We start from the raw sequence: 15,896 nt of genomic DNA, 5'->3' as shown, positions 1-15,896 counted from the left end.
CTCACCATTCTTTCCTCCGGATTCTGCCATCTCTAGTCAGCACCTGGAGGGGGCCTCCGTTTTAGAAGATGGGTCGCATTGGGCGGGGAGGTGGGCATAAGGGAACAGGACTCCCCAAAGGGAGCGCAGCAGGGGCAGTGGTGATTTGGGGATTAGCAGGAGGCAGATAAAAGGGCAAACAGGTGGGAGGCCCCATGGCATCGCGGGTGACAAAGACAGGACACGCACGGGCGGCCCAGGCCAGGTGGGGAGGCAGGGAACATGCCAGGTTCCGTTAGGTGCCACAGCGAGAGGGACTGACTGAGTGGTGAAGGAGAAGGCTTCTGTTTACAGCCATCTATCTCCCATAATTAGCCATTTAGGAAGAAAATAGCCTTCAAATTCAAAGGTAAATTGACTTACATTGGGATAATAATGTTTGATTGAGCACAGGAAGTTCATCTTTAGAGTATGAGAGCAAACAAATTGCTTTTCTTCCCCGGTGCTCGGGAAGAAACAAGATGAGATTGCAGGTGCTCCCGGAGCTGTGTTCCCATGGCCTCGGGGCATTAGCAGGCTCCGGGGCTCAGCCACCAAAATGAAGGTGGGCCCAGCTCAGTCCCTGCCAGTTGATTCCTGAACCTTGTTTTAGAGAGTTTTTAAATTATCCTGCATCCCATGGATGCAGCAATCAGTTATTATTGTCAACAAGAGCATGAAGAGACATAAATTCCCTCCCTTAGATAGAGACTGGTTCATAAATACATTTCTTTATTGCTTCCTAGATTGGAGAAATTGCTCTGCTTTGGCTTCCTGGAACGTGGGGTTGGGGGTGGGGGTGCAGAGGGGCTTAGATTTTGCTTCTGATTAAGGTTGTGAAATCCTGGATGATTTCCACTAGAAGGCACTGCATTCTGAGCTTCCTGGACTTGGGGGGCCAGGTGAGGGGAGGGAGAGTGGAGAGAGAGCACACAAATAATTAAAATATAACGTGATATGTGCTGTGATAGAAATATGAACAGATGTGAGACTCAGGGAACAGTAACTCTCACTGGAGAAGTCAGGTAATTCTTTTTCAGAGGAGGAAAGTTTGAGTCAAGCTTTGAAAGGTAAAGTACAGAAGTGAATTAGCAGAGATGCGCAAAGACCCCCATGGCCTCCTTGGTCGAGCCCCCTCTGGCACTTTGGGTTCTGACAGAAATTCAAACTTTAGGCTACTAATAGAAACCAAGAATCACCTCAATAGAGCTTTATCTCAGCTATGTCTTTCTTCCATTTATTCTGATAATGTATTTTTGGAATGGGGTGAAGAGACTCAGGCAGTCATAGATTTGAGCGCGAATGTGTGTGTGAGCGTGCGTGCGCATGTGCGCACAAATGCACCACCTAGGTGGCTCACAGATGTGGAAGGTTTAAGTCCTTGAGTCTGAATATAAAGGAGCAAATCAAAGTCAGACTTTTTTAAAGCTAAGAAGGACCTGTATTAGTTATCTACTGCTGTGTAACAAATTCCCCAAAATTAGCAACTTAAGACAATACACATTTATTAGTTCAAAATCCCTGTGGGTCAGGAATCTGGGCATGGCTCAGCTGTGCCCTCAGCTTCGACATCAGTCACTCTGAAGGCAGCAGGCTAGGTGCTATAGTCATCTCAAGGCTCACCTAGGGGGAGGGTCTGCTTCAGAGCCCCCACACAGGGTGGTTGGCTGGATTCAGTTCCTTGCAGGCTGTTGGATTGAGTGCCTCAGTTTCTCACTGAATGTTGGCCAAAAGCCACCCCCTCCCCGTTCTTGCCACATGGGTCTCTCCAACATGGCAACCTCCTTCTTCAAAGAAGGCAGCCCAGAGGACAGGAGAAAGAGTGTGGGGGTGCCAACAAGACAGAATTCAGAAGTCACAGTCTTTTGTAACTTAATTCCAGATGTAACATCTCATCGCTCGGGCTGTATTCTATTCACTAGAAACAAGCCACGAGGTCCAGCCCACACTCCAGGGAGGGGAGTGTACACACACACACACACACACACGTGTTTGAAAACCAGAAGAGAGATCACAGGAAGCTACCTACCACCAGACCTTGGCCATCAATCAATTCGAATCTCCTGAAGGTAGACTAAGACAGTGGGAACCCAGCTAAGACCCGAAGCCAGACACAGCTCAGGCTCTCTCCCCAGAGCCCCCCTTCAACCACAGAGAAGGGTGGTCAGTGGGGCCACTTGAGCCAGGACGGGGGTGGGGGAAGTTTTCTGGAGAAGCAGATCCAGAGCTTATCTACGCAACAGCTGTCTGCAGGTCCCTTGCAGAGGCTCATGATGACCCCCAGACTCCTCGCTGGGCATGACAGGCCCCTGGAGTTTCTCATTTGAAGGAAAAGCCGAGTGGGCCCCAGTTTCTCTGCAGGCACCTGTGTGCCTGACCCAGCCCCAGCCAGATGCCAGCAGAGAAATGGCAAAGCAGAGAGCCCCCAGGAGGGTCAGGGGAACAAACAGCCCAAGAAGAGTGGTCACCTCTCTCCACTTCAAGAGTTAAAGGCAACAGAGAAGAAGAAAAGAGTCAGGGGCTGAAATCGCAGGCAGAGCCAGAAGCATGCCTGCCTCGGGGGGAGTCCATTAGGGGCCAAGACAGTGTTGGGAACAACGCAGCTGAGGCAGCGGAAGCAGCCAAAAATCCCCTGGAAACAGGGTGCCCAGACTCCTGCTTTCGGATGTCTTCACAGATTAATAAGGCTTTTGAGGATTTCCAGAAATGTTTCTATGAGTCAGAGCCTAAGAGGGGCCAACATAGGGCTCTTTGAAGCCTTCTTTTCAGCAGCTTGAAACAGCGGTCTCTGCACCCAGCAAGGAGGGGCGAGGCCCGGGAGAGCCAGGGAAAGCTATTGTGTCTCTAGAAAATGGGAGCCCACAAGGGGACTTTCTAACAGCCCCGAGCAAGCCATTGAAGTTGGAAGGCAGGCACATGCCTTAGTCCAGGAACAATTATCCGGCCCATCAATAGCAGGGAGACAGCCACAGCTCGGATACAAAAACCACCCGATCTGCAGACTGAGGTGGAGGGCATTCTCAGAAGTGAGGAGGCCCTAAAAGTCAGAGATAACGTTTAAGAGGCAAAACAAGAATTATTATTCCCGTTGTGGAGGGAAGGAAACCGAAGCTCAAAGACATTTAATGACTTACCCAAAGTCTCTCAGCAATAAATGGTAGAGTGGGTGGTCATTCTGTAACAGTTTGGTGTTCACTTGTTAGCAGCAGACATCCAGAGTACCAGCGGTGTAAACAAGCAAGGGGTTAGTTAACTCTTTCTCTCGCGTAACACGAAGACTAGAGGTAGGCAGGCAGCCCATCCTGAACACTGGCTTCCATGCTCGGGCAGTACCACAGGTCATAAAAGGGCTGCCGAAGCCCCCAAGGCATCAGCTCCACTTTTCAGGCGGGAAGAAGAGGAAAGAGCGACAGCAGTGCACCCTCCCAGGGGAACCTACCGTCTTTAAAGAAGCCCACCCAGTGGTTTCTGGTTGTATCTCAGTAGCCACCTTTCGCTTTTCAAGGGACACTAGGAATTTATATTTTGTTAGCTTAGTTACATTCCCACAATATAAGGATTCTGATGGTAAATAAATGGGAGAATGTATATTACGTAGGCAAACAGTACTTTTTGACACAAGACTCAAATTTCCTGAACCCCCAAAGTCTTCCCACTCTCTAGACTGCCTGTGGTAAGCATGGACAGTAGTTGTCCACTACCCTGTGCCCTGGCCTAACACTGAGTCACTGGCCACCCTGAATTATCCAGCATCCAGGGGGCCCTGCTGCCCAAGCATCGGTGGCCGAGGGCCCCAGGAAGACATTATTGTGTCTGCTCCATCTTGAGTGCCGTTTGCTACCCGCCGGCCCAAATCGCGTCTCTGGCAGGTTCTGCCTGCTCAGCTTGAATACGCACTGAGTGTACTTCTCTTGGGGCTTCGTAGACCAGCCATGGGTCTTTGCTTTTATTGTAAGATCATGATGGGATGTTGAAGGGGAATTCAGTGGCTGTTGTGCTCCATTCTAGACACAACAGTGTTTCCCAAGGATACAGTGTTGGTCATGTTATATTTTAAAAAAAAAAGGTGCATGCAGGACTCGGGGCACTGGAAGCGCAGCCAGTTACATACTTGTGTTAATACCCCAGAGATCAGAAACAAGTGGCCACATTCTGCCCCACTGGTACCAACTTTTATTCCATGTAGGGGAACACAAGGGTCCCATTTTTCACTGATGTGGCAAACAAAGAACCCTGAAACCAGTCACGGGGGGAGGTCCTTGAGACAGCAGAGTAGGGCCACTTGCCCTTTGAGACCAAAATAGTTTGGAGCTCCAAATGGAAACTGTGAAGCTGATGGCAGAGCAATGTGACAGGGCCATCCTTTCTACCAGCTTCCTGTTGCCCCATTTCCAGATTTCTTCCTGTGACATTTCAAGTTACAAGGCTCCCATCTCAGAACTTTGACTTTGAATGTCTTTTCATATTGGCCTTAAAGAAGATGGTGTCATCAGTGACCTTTTTAAAAGACCACGGGGGCTTAATTAAAAACTAAACTTGGCCACTTAATTCAGACGATCCTGTCGAGTCCTCGGCACCAAAGTGAACTCAGGCTTGTCAGCTTGCAGCAAGCAGGCTGTTGGCACTGCCCTGTGGTGTCCCGGCGCTGTGGAGCCGCAGAGCGCTGGGCAGGTGCTGGCCCAGGCCCCGGGACCACCGATGCAAGACAGGGGCCCGGCCATGAAAGCTCAGGAGCTCTGCGGAGAGTGGAGGAGCCCATTGGGGAGACCGAGGCATCTGTGCAGGGAAGGCCCTCCAAGGAAGAGAATGGGGACCACATGGGTTCCTGGTGATGGCCAGTCTAGAGCAAGGGAATTTCTCCTATGACCTAGCTTCCCTCTGAGTGACTCAGTGGAGGGACCGGGACCCACGTAATGACCCCATCCTGCTCCTTCCTCCTGTTTTAAAGATCCTCGTCATTGGTACATGTCTTCTGGGTCCTGGGCGCTACACGCAGGCTCTGCCTCTCTCTCCTGGCTCCCATCACCAGAGGTCGTCAAACTCATCTGGAAGACCAGACCAGAGGGTTGTTTCTGTTCTTTATCAGTGGTGGCTTTTAGTACCCCTTCTCAAAAGAGGAAAGCAGGGCTCAAGGTGCAGAGGTTAGCTGTGAAGAGTTTCGCGCTCCCCACTTCGGGTCCCTGGAGCCGTCTGGAGAGGTACCTGACTCCAGTTCCTTTGTCTGCCCAAAGTAGGCGTTCACCCCTTCTGGGCCCCTCCTCTCTGCTCAAGTGGGTTAAGAGCCTCTGAAAGAGAAGAAGAGGTTGATGAAGTAGATCCTGAGTACTCTCCAGCCAGCTGTCAGCTCAAGGACCTTGTCACCATCCCCACCCCCACCCCCGCCCCAGCTACAGGGAAATGATGCCACCCGTCGCTGAGGGGAGCTCTGCGTCCACGGTCAGTGCCGGCTTGGAAAGGGGGCTGTGTTCACGACAACCAGGAAGACCCCGGTGGGCCCAAGGTCCGGACAGCTGCAAAGTGGCTTTCGCCAGGAAGTACCACTGGCACCGAGGACTGAGAAATGCATGACAGGAGGCTTGCAGAAAACACCAAGCGACTCCTAAACACAAGTTCCTTCTCTGTGTCCTCGGAATTTTGTATATCTGTAGGATAGTGCCTTTCTCTGTGTTCTTGAATAGGACCCATGGCCAGACAGAGAAGGGAATTGGCCAGGAGTGTGCATTAGAAATCAGAGAATTTTAGAGTTGGCAGAGGTCTTAGAGTTTCTACTGCTGTGTCTTTGTACCCTTGAAGGTCCCGCTCATCAGGCCTCTGAGGCTCAGAGTGTTAAATGACTGGCCTGGTGGATCCAGCAGTGGTTAGCCACCCTGCCTGGGAAGAAAGGAGTTGCTCCCCACCCCGCCCCCAAACCAAGCCCTGCCCTTCAAGGCCCTCCTGGATTTCTACCGGGTCCTCCATCCTTCCCGACCCACGCCTCTGCCTTCCTCCGTCTGCAGGTAAATGAGTCCCGCGTCCTCCAGCAGACCGGCACTACACAGGCCCCGTGACCAGTGTGGGGGGGTGAGGTCTTGAGAGTGGGAAGGAGGGAGCCAAATGATCTGCTTTCTCTTCTCCATTCAGGCAGAAAGGAGGGGGGAGGAGCCTCCGCCAATGCAAAGTAGCCTCCACCTCGTCTTGTGGTTTGTCAGTCAGTCGGCAAACATCCACCCATCCAGGGAGCCCCGCTGAGCAAAGCACTAGCCTGGCCTGGGCCCCCCCGTGGGGGAGGACTGTCAGATCGCATTGCCTGATGCGCTGAGTTCCATGGCAGCTATCAGTGGGTTAACGTGCAGAGCTTCCTGGAGAGGTGGTAGGAGAAGGCGGACTTCCCAGCTTTGGGGGCAAGCGGAGGGGGCTTACAAGTCCTCTTGAGAATCTGCTGGAAGCTCTGACGGCTCTGAACATCCTCCTTCCTTAGACGTTACATGCATATTCACTCTAGTTTAGGGAACTGCACGCCACCCTACTATGCGCACACCACCCCATGAGGACACTGTTCTAGATTATCCCGCACATACAGGCAGGGTGGCCCCAAGGAAACCGCCAGCAGCAGGCCAGCGAGTCGGCCGATCAGTCAGCGGGGAGTGGGGCCAGGAGTGTGTTCCATCACCGACCCCGAACCCAGAGAGAATGCAGCACGCTGGCCAGTGCGGGCCTGCCTGCCCCGTCCACTTAGCACGCTGCCCTGTGCCCTCAGTGAGCAGGGAGGAACGAGGCTGGGGGCTGGGGACCGGATGACAAGCCTGCTTGCCGCTGTCTCAGCCAGAGAGAGCTAGTGTCGTGGAAATGTGGCGCCCCTGCAGCCTCCCGATAACAGTGCTAAATAAAGGTAATTTTCAAGTTCCCAGTTAACAATGGCTGAGCGCGCAAGCGGTGACCAAAGAGTCAGTCAATTACTGGGCGAGCTGTCGGGGCACTGCTCTAAGAGCCACCTGGCCCGTGGTCTGCGTCCACACAAGGATGACCTGCAGAAAACAGCGTCTTGGCTCCATGGGAAGCCAAAGCCACATTTGTTTCTCCAAAGCCTGGGCGTTTTTTTCCTATTAAAGAACCATTCAGATAAGCCGCGTGTCTGCAGAAAGGGTATGCTCCCTGGGCTTCTGGCTGAGAAGCTTTTTGTCCAAAGGGGCCCTACCCAGTGCCTCCTCCCCTCGAGCCCCTCCCAGCCCCAACTTGCCCCAGGCCTCCCTGCCCTCAGCTTCCCTGAAACAGGCCTCTCCCCCTGAGCTGAGATTCTCTTTCTTCCTGCCCCCTTCTCTTGTGGCCTCACCCGCTCCGTACAGTAGCTTTCCCTTCCCAGAGCACACACAGCCTAACCTGGGACTGGTTCCAAACTCACTTCCTCCCCAAGGCCTCCCCAAGTGGCTCTGCTGGGCCCATGCCCCTGGCTTTCTTGGCCCTGACCCGAACAGAAGGACTATTTGCAGCCACTCCCTTGTGCAGGAGGCTTATAGGAGGTACTGTGTTTTCTTTGCCATGGTCCTTTTTATCGATGTGGTCTGTCTTTCCCAGTGAACCAGACCCCTCAAGGACACTGCCTCCTCTAGACCCCTCTCTTCTGTGGGAGGCTACATGCTGTAGGAGAAAGAGCTTGAGCTTGGGAATCAGTTGAAATTGTCAAATCTTGACTAACCCCCAACACACCTCCTAACTGTGTGACTTTGGACTTCGCTCATCCATGTAAAGGAAATGAGGTTTACAATAACCATTAGAAAAATACCTACAACAGAGCCTGAGACATCATAGGCAGCCAACACACTTAAGTCCCCATCCGAGGGGCCCAGCGGAAGGTTCTGGAATTTTATTTCATGGCCCATTGGGGGCTGTGAACAAGCCCTTAGCTCTATCTCAAGAGACTCATTAATGAAGAATCCAATGGCAAGGAGCCCCCAGCCCGAGCACTTGCAGGCCCCCAGAATGTCAGGGCCCTGAGCGGCCCAGCAAGAGGCCTGGGGCTGCTTGGACTCCAGGAATGGTGAGCTGTGTGACCTTGGGCAAGACACAAAACCTCTCTGAGCTTCCATTTCCTCATCAGAAGGGAAGTCTCCACCCAGCTGGTCCACACAAGCATTACTGTGAGGAGCAGTAGGAGCACCTTCATGGACGGCAGAACCACCTGGGGTTTGCGCACCCAAACTACCTCCCTGCCAGAACATGTGAAGTTTCACCCAGCGATTTATGCCTTTAGGTTAAGGGCTTCTTTTGTTTAAGTATTTATACCCTTGGGTTATGGCTGGTTCCAAGCACCAAGCCAATTGTTCGACTTTAACACCTTAACACCACATTAGTGCATGAGATCACTTTCTAATGAGGCAGTTCTCAAGGGAATGGGGGTGAAATGAGACCCACAGGACAGATAAATCGTGGTGTGGGAAGGAGGAAGAGAAAGTAGGAAGACCTGGGTGGGGTGCCCAGCAAGGCAGGGTCCTGGGAAGTCTGAGCTCCTGGATCCCAAGGTGGGGTGAGGGAACAAGGCAGAGACAAAGGCGGGAAAATGAGAGGGTAACACAGAGAGCTTTGCTCCCTTCCCAGCTTCCCGAGGGCTATTTCCTGCCTCACTTCATCCCTCTTCTTATTCCCCATCCCCACTGCCCCCCCTCACACTGCCAGGAATGGTCTGGGACTCACAGTTACCAGGTCAGAGCACCTCTCCTACACTACTCCGCCTCCTCCTGGACAGGCTGGTGCGCTCCTCCCCGCACCCAGGAGGACAGAGACTACTGTCCGTGTCCCTAGCCTCCTTGAGCCGGGGACAGCAGCCCCCACAGGCACTGCTCAGGCCCTAATTACACCCTCCATCACTTTCCCACTGAGGCTGAAATGGGGACAGATCACTCACCAAGCAGTGGCAGTGACCTTCACAGACGGATTCTCCTCCACTCAGCCCCCTCCTTGCCGGAGACCATGTTCTCTTTCATCTGGAGCCTTCACAGAATGCCACAGCAGAGCCAAGCGCAGCCATTGGAGACTCAGCCTGCGAGGCGCGGAGGTGGGCGGTGGGCTTCAGCCCGTGGCTACACAAGAGGGCGATAAAAACGGGTTTGCCCACAGTGGCTAATTTCTGGAAGACCTGGAGCCTTAGGATTGGCTGTAAAGCCTAACAGTTGCCAACCCTGGGACTTGGGGACCCCAGAAAAAGTCAGTGCCATCTTCGACTGCATTCTTTGCAAAACGATGTTCCAAACAGTGAGGTGACAGCCCCCTGAGCTTAGCTTAGTCAGGCCACATCTGGAGGTTTGCATTCAGTTCTAGAAGTCTGTTTGGAAAGGGATATTAACAAAACCAAGAACACCATGGTGGTTTAGGAAAAGACCTGTGCCAGATGAGGAAGAGGTGGCACGTTACAATGCTTAAGAACACGGGATCTCAAGAGTCCGCCTCCTGGGTTCACATTTGAGACTCAGCTAAGCTGGTATTTGTATTCATATTCATCTTTGTGTTAATCTGGGTACCCGGAGGATATGCTCTGCTGCAGTTGGGCCCTGGTTGGTATTCAGAGGGTGAGCTCCCATTCCTCAGGATGAGACACAGTAGACAGTGGGGATCTCGGGTGGTAAGTGAAACAGGCCCTCAGCCTGCAGCACGGGCACCAGGACAGGCCCGGCCCAGACCTGGCAGGGGCAAGGATGCTAGCAGGTGAGGCCAGGATGAAGGCAATTCCCGCGAGCATCAGTAACTGGCGTACTAGCGGAAACTGAGGCTGGGAGGGAAGGAGCCGCACTCACCCCCGATAGAGAGTGTCAGCACCGCACAGGCCCCAGGGTGCCTGAGACATGCTTTGGGTTCAGAAACAGGCATTCTTACCCCCGCACAGCCACCAAGGGAGCCGTGTGCCCAAGCGCACATGACTGCACTTCCCTGAGTTTGTTTCATTCGCAAACAGCAGTGGCTACTTCCCAGGGCAGGAAGCAGGGGAAAGCACTGAGCAAGGCCAGACCCCCAGACCCTGAACGAATGTCAGCTGCCTCTCCATGCTGCTTATCAGTTTCCCAGGGATCATGAGCCACCAGCAATAGAACCGGTGCCAGCCCTGCCCGCAGGTGGGGCGGCGGATGGCTGGCCACCATGGCCCTGCTTCCTTGGCCCAGAGTGACGATCGTCATGGATGAAGCAGCCGCAGCCCAAGTTCTAGAAGATTCAGAGGGTGGCTGTGCCCCCATTTCAGGGACTTGCTTTTCCTCCCCTCCCTGCAGACGCAGAGATAGCCCAGACTCCTCCAGTTGTGGAGGGTTTGGAGGGCCCTTCATCTGCCATCCGGTTATTTGTTGTCCCTGTTGTCATGAGGAACAGAAGAGAAACAGCATCTCTGGCCAGAGCCGCAGGAGGCAGACCCTGGAGAGAGGCAGCAGCTCCGGGGCTGCAATAATTGCTCTGATTGGAAGGCGTTTTTTCAGGTTCCTGGGAGGGACCTGGGCTGTGCAGCAAGTTGCCGGTGCCCCGGGGGTTCCGGGAAGATCCTGGGGGCTTGTGGCTCCCTTGAAGAATGGGTGCTGGGTTCCACGCACCGAATTGCTGTTATTTCTTTCTCCCTGCAGCGAGCTCCCTGTTGGGGTGACAGATGTCCTTGGTTTTCCCCGGTTCTCCCACCGTCTCCCCGACCTCACCTCAGCTGTTCTCACGAGACAGAACTCTAACCTCGCTCATAAATCCATTCATTGGACATGTATTTCCGGAGTGCCTACTAACTGCCAGGCTGTGTTCTAGGTGCTTGAGGTCTATCGGGGGGAAAAAAAGGCCCCTGCACTAGGGGGAGAAAGAGCCTAAACAAAAACATAATACAGAAGCTCGTTAGGGGCGCCTGGGTGGCTCAGCCCATTTTTGGAGGGTTTCGAGGGCTCAGTCGGTTGGGCATCTGCTCAGGTCATGATCCCAAGGTCCTGGGATTGATTCCTGCACCGGGTTCCCTGCTCAGCAGGGAGTCTGCTTCTCCCTCTCCCTCTGCCTGCCGCTCCCCCTGCTTGTGTTGCGCGCTCTCTCTCTCCCTGTCAAATAAATAAATTTTTTAAAAATCTTAAAAAAAAAAAAAAAAAGAAGAAGAAGTTAGTTGTACAGAATGCTACAGTGTGCCTCTTAGGGGAGGAGAGTGGGTGGAGCTGGGTAAGCTGACCTGGGAGTGCCCCGGGCCAGGGCAGGGCCTTGGACTCCAAGGGAAACCTTCCCTGAAGGCTTCTCTCCTGCCCGTCCCTGCCAAGGGCCCCCTAGCAAGGTTCCACCAAACCACTCCAGGTTGTTATTTCGGCGAAGGAGACCCCAGCCTTCCCCGGGCTCCTGTTCCCACCCTTCCCAGCCAGTGCAGCCCTTGCAGGTGCCCAACAATGTGCAAGTCACTTTTTTTTTTCTTTTCCTTTCAAAGATCCATCCACTTATTTCAGAGAGAGAGTGCACGCCTGAGCAGAGGGAGCCGAGGGAGAGGGAGACAAGCAGACTCCCCACTGCGCGGTAGCCCAATGAAGGGCTCTGTCCCAGGACCCTGGGATTGTAACCTAAGCCAAAACCTAAGCCCCAAGATTGGGGCTCTGGGAGGATGAGTAATGAAGGCCAAGGTCACACAGTTCTAGTAAGTGTGGTAAGAGTCTAGGAAGTGGTAGAGCCGGAACCTAGCCAGGACTTTGGCTCCCCATCTGCACTCTGGGCCATGACGCAGTGTTGCTCTCACATCCCTAATCACATTCCACCCAAACCCATCCCATGAGCCAGGAATGATAAAGACCATTTTGCTCGTGGAAAAACTAAGATGCAGAGAGTATAAGTAACTTGCCTCAAGTCATACAGCTAGCAAATGGCAGAGCCTGGACTTGTCCCAGATGTGCCTCCTGGGCCAGTGTTCTCTCCCTGTGCCCCAGATTGCACATATTCTCAGGTCAGCTTCTCCCTCCTTCTCAAAACCCTCCAAAAATGGACCTCAGCCCCCTCTCCACACCAAGACCCTGGCTCTCCTTCATTCATTCATGCCTTGCATTCAGTCACCCCATGAACATGAGCAAGGAGAGAAAAGATAGACGGCGGTGAGGATTGTGTTCAACTCTTTTACTTAAGTCATAATCATGCCTAATCTAAATTTGCAGGAATGTGTTACACAGGCTAATCATTCACATATATTGTACCGCAGTTTCAATTTAGGGGAAAGTAAAAGCCATTCAGAAGGCAGAAGTATGTTAAATGAACAACTCCCAGATTACTGTCCTTTAGTTAGATGAAGCACAGCAGGGAGGGGTTGGGGTTTGGGGTTGGCTTTTTTTTTTTTGCCCCCCTGGAGCTTTTTTTTTTTTTTTTTTTTTGGTTTTGGTTTTTGATTCAGGGATTGGTGCTGTCTACTCTGGTTTGGGTGCATTTCTGGCTCCTCCTTCACGTACAATTAAAGGCTGAGGAGTCCAAGGCAAAATGAAGACCCTCCAGGCTACAGGTTGGCGTGAGGGAGTGGCGGTGGTTTGGGAGACATGGTGGCTCCATGGACTCATACCTGATGGAGAAGACACATACTTGGGGTCTGCACCCTGCTCCCAGCTGACCTCTTGGCCTGCTGCCCACCACTCCCTCTCCAACTCCACTCCAACCCAGACTGAGCACACCATCACTCGAGCATAACATGCTCTTTCTGACCTCTGCATTTGCACGTGCTGTCTCCTCAGCCTGGAATCCTCTGCAGCCCCATCTTCATCAGCCGGCTTCCTATTTGTCCCTCAGGTTTCAGCTTCGAAGTCCTGTCCCTTGTGAACGTTCCCGGAGAAGTGCCATGTGTGGTTAGCAACTCACCCTGCACGTCATCAAGACACCCTAGACTCATTAGGGCATTCATCATACTGTATTATAATTGTCTGCTGACGTGTCTCTCACTAAACTCCCTGCTTCTTGAAGGCACAGACTCTGTCTTGTTTACAGGTGTGTCCCTCAACCTAGCCATAGCAGGTGCTCAATAACTGTTCATTGGATGAATCAAAAACCCTGAGCATTCGCCCACTGCTTTGTGCTTCTCCCAACACTTTCAGAGCCTTTGCCACGTACCTGCTTCCAGACTACACCGTGAGCTAGCCAGGTGTTTTCCTGGTCTAACCAAGTAGCCCCAGTGAGCTCCAGCAGATCACTGGCCCAGTGATGGGAAACCAGGGCCTAGGTTCCACATCACTTGTAATGGGATACACCACCTTGTAATAGCTATTTCAGTATGGGCAAGTGATAGCACCGAAATCCTCACGGCCCAGAAGAGGTGAGGAGGCTTGATGGGACATCCTAAAAACTGGATCTGAAGCCAAAGACCCGAGTTCAGTCTCAGATCCGCTGCGTAGATGGTGTGACTCTGAACAGGTTGTCTAATCAATCCCTCTGAGCCTTAGTTTCAAGTTTATAAAATGAAGCTTACCCGTCTCAGAGTGTTGTTATAAAGACTGAATGAGAAGCAAAGCATGAGGGGAGTTATACACTTTGAGGTGGTCCCCCACCCCCCACACCTCTCCTCATGCTCAACCGAGGGGGTGCTCAGCAAGACAACTTTGTACTTGACTGTGATCATCCAGCCCCACTTGGATTACCTAGTTACCTAGTTACTCCATAATGATTTAGACCTGGAACATGGTGGCACTAGGCAATGTGATTCTTATTGATTTTGGCTCCGTGTCCCTCATGAACAAGGACACGTGAAGAGTGGCCTCTATAATTCAAGATCCTCAGGTGCCTTTTAGGGGCCAAACATCTTGCTGTGTTTTTCCAAACGTGTACTCTAATCTGAGTTCATCCTTCACATCCCGTCTTGGAAATGCAGCCACGTCAGGGGAGGGATCCTGCGGCTGAGTGATGTTCTCCAATAGAGAGTTTGTTTTTTAAAGAGAGGAAGTAAAGAATAATATTCCTGTTCTAAGCTGCTGAGGGAATTAGGAAGGCAGACAGCCATTACTCAGGTTGGAATCCTGCCAGGGCTTATGATATCATATTTATTTGCCAAGAGAAACACCTCCTTCATATCTCTCAGGCAGTGAAGGGAAGCCAAAGCCTAACCCCAAACACGTTTTGTGCAGAAGGTTTAAGACACACAGACGGGGCTTAATGATAACGGCGGCCATTTACATTTATGGAGTACCTTTTAGCTAGATGGACCCCCAGAGTTTGACAGGCAACATGGACAGCTGAACAGACAGGCGTGAAGTGCTGCACAGATCCCTTTGTTCCCACATTTCTTGCAGGCTGCCTCCCTGGAGTCCTTGCTGCCATTTGGCATATGAAGGTGGAAAATCCAGCACTTTCCTATCCAGGTCTCTGCTTCCAAACACTATTAAGAAAACAGGGGATAAAAGTACCTCTTGTTGATAACATTCCACAAACTGTCTTGGTAAAGGTTAATTCCTTTACAGCGCATTCCAGAGAGCTACACAAATGAATCCAGAGCTGTCTGATAGCTGATGTTGTTGAGTTAAAGGGCCATTATTGGGGTTCTGGCCTGTTGCTTGTGAGGCATGCGTGGTGGTGGCATCTGACCTGCCACTTTAATGATGTCAGTGTGGGCAGGCTCTTCCCAGGTCTTCATGAACCTGCCTGCGCCACCCCCATCCAGGTTCAGCCCAGTGAGACAGAAGGAGAGGAGCTGGTAGGGCTGACAGCCATTATTCTGGGCACCCTGGCACTAGGGGACAGGTGAGCCCACATGGAAAACCTGGAAAAGCGACCTTTGCTCTACTCAGCTTGCCTGGACAGCAAGGCTGGGCCAAGCTTACGGGACTGGCACTGAGCCACAGAAATGTGTGTAAAATGGATTTTCGTGAGGGCCATGGAATGGGAAGGAAGAAGGGATCATCTAAGAGACGGGCAGTGATGGAGAACGTAAACAGGGGTAGGCCAGACCATATAGGGCTATTATACAGAATCTACATCTAGACAGCAAAGAGATGGGAACCCCAGTACCCTGCTTCTGGACCACCAGCTGGGACCACCCTCTCTCCAGGAGCTGGACCGCGTTCCCAGGGCCCGTGGGGGTTATTTATTTCCCTCACTTGAGCACCCAGCCCATGCCCGTAGTCACGCACCGGGTGCCCTGATCGCCACTGACTGGTATTTCTCAAATTTCGCTCGTGAGGACGGCTTTGTGGCGGATACATCATCTCAATTTCCGGGAGGTCCTGAGGGGCAACCACCAGACTGCACACGCTGAATGTCGGCTACATTAAGCTAACACATTCGCATCATTGAAAAACCCTATTTATACAAAATAAACATGGGGTTAGACACCACAGAGGAAATAATGCGGTATTGATTAAAACAATGGCCTGTAATGCCTTCTCAGAAGCTTCAGTCACCAGTGGCCTCCTCAGAGGCCCCGCTCACTGGCTAAGCGTCCCTACCTGGCAGCCGCGGGCTGTCGTTCTCCAAGCTGAGAAGACAGGGCTCTCCAGGGGCCACGGAGAGATAAGCAGGGGCCTCCTTTTATGGAGCCCTCAAGGTGTGCCAGGCCCTGTGCTAAGTGCTTGATCTCGTTTTACCCCCCAGAGCAGCCCTCTGAGGTGGGTGGTGTCACTATTTCTATTTTACAAAGGAGGGAGCAGAACAGGGAGGAGTTCAGTGTCTTGCCTAGGGTTGTACAAAAGATGAGGGGTGGAGCTGGGATTTGAAGCTAAGTCAGTTGAACTCCATAGCACGTGCTATATTCACTACGCTGGACTCCTTTGTGCGTTCGTTCCGCAGTTATATATGTAAATATACAGACGGAGAGTGAGAGGGCCACTCCCAGTAGGCGGGGCATTAGGGGCTGGGGCTCCGGACAAGACTGTTACCCGTGATTGGTGGAGGGGTGGCCAGTAAGCAGCTCAACGTTGGCCATGATCCCAGCCATCCTGTGCTAAGAAGAAGGCCTGCAA

The 15,896-nt window shown here is 52.4% G+C and overlaps 1 protein-coding gene and 1 long non-coding RNA gene across 2 annotated transcripts in view; one reads left to right on the top strand and one right to left on the bottom strand.

The window, feature by feature from the left end:
- KIRREL3 (kirre like nephrin family adhesion molecule 3) overlaps nt 1-15,896 on the top strand; it is a 539,810-nt gene that overhangs the window by 379,328 nt on the left and 144,586 nt on the right.
- LOC113914666 lies at nt 14,060-15,689 on the bottom strand. Its single transcript, XR_003517500.1, has 3 exons — nt 15,384-15,689; nt 15,069-15,237; nt 14,060-14,317 (listed from the first exon to the last, which is right to left on the bottom strand). It is a non-coding gene; the product is annotated as an uncharacterized LOC113914666 (long non-coding RNA).

Source organism: Zalophus californianus, chromosome 11 (assembly GCF_009762305.2).
Source record: "Zalophus californianus isolate mZalCal1 chromosome 11, mZalCal1.pri.v2, whole genome shotgun sequence".
Classification (NCBI taxonomy): Eukaryota; Metazoa; Chordata; class Mammalia; order Carnivora; family Otariidae; genus Zalophus; species Zalophus californianus.
Note: the sequence above shows the minus strand (reverse complement) of the source record. Positions and strands in the feature narration are given on the sequence as shown.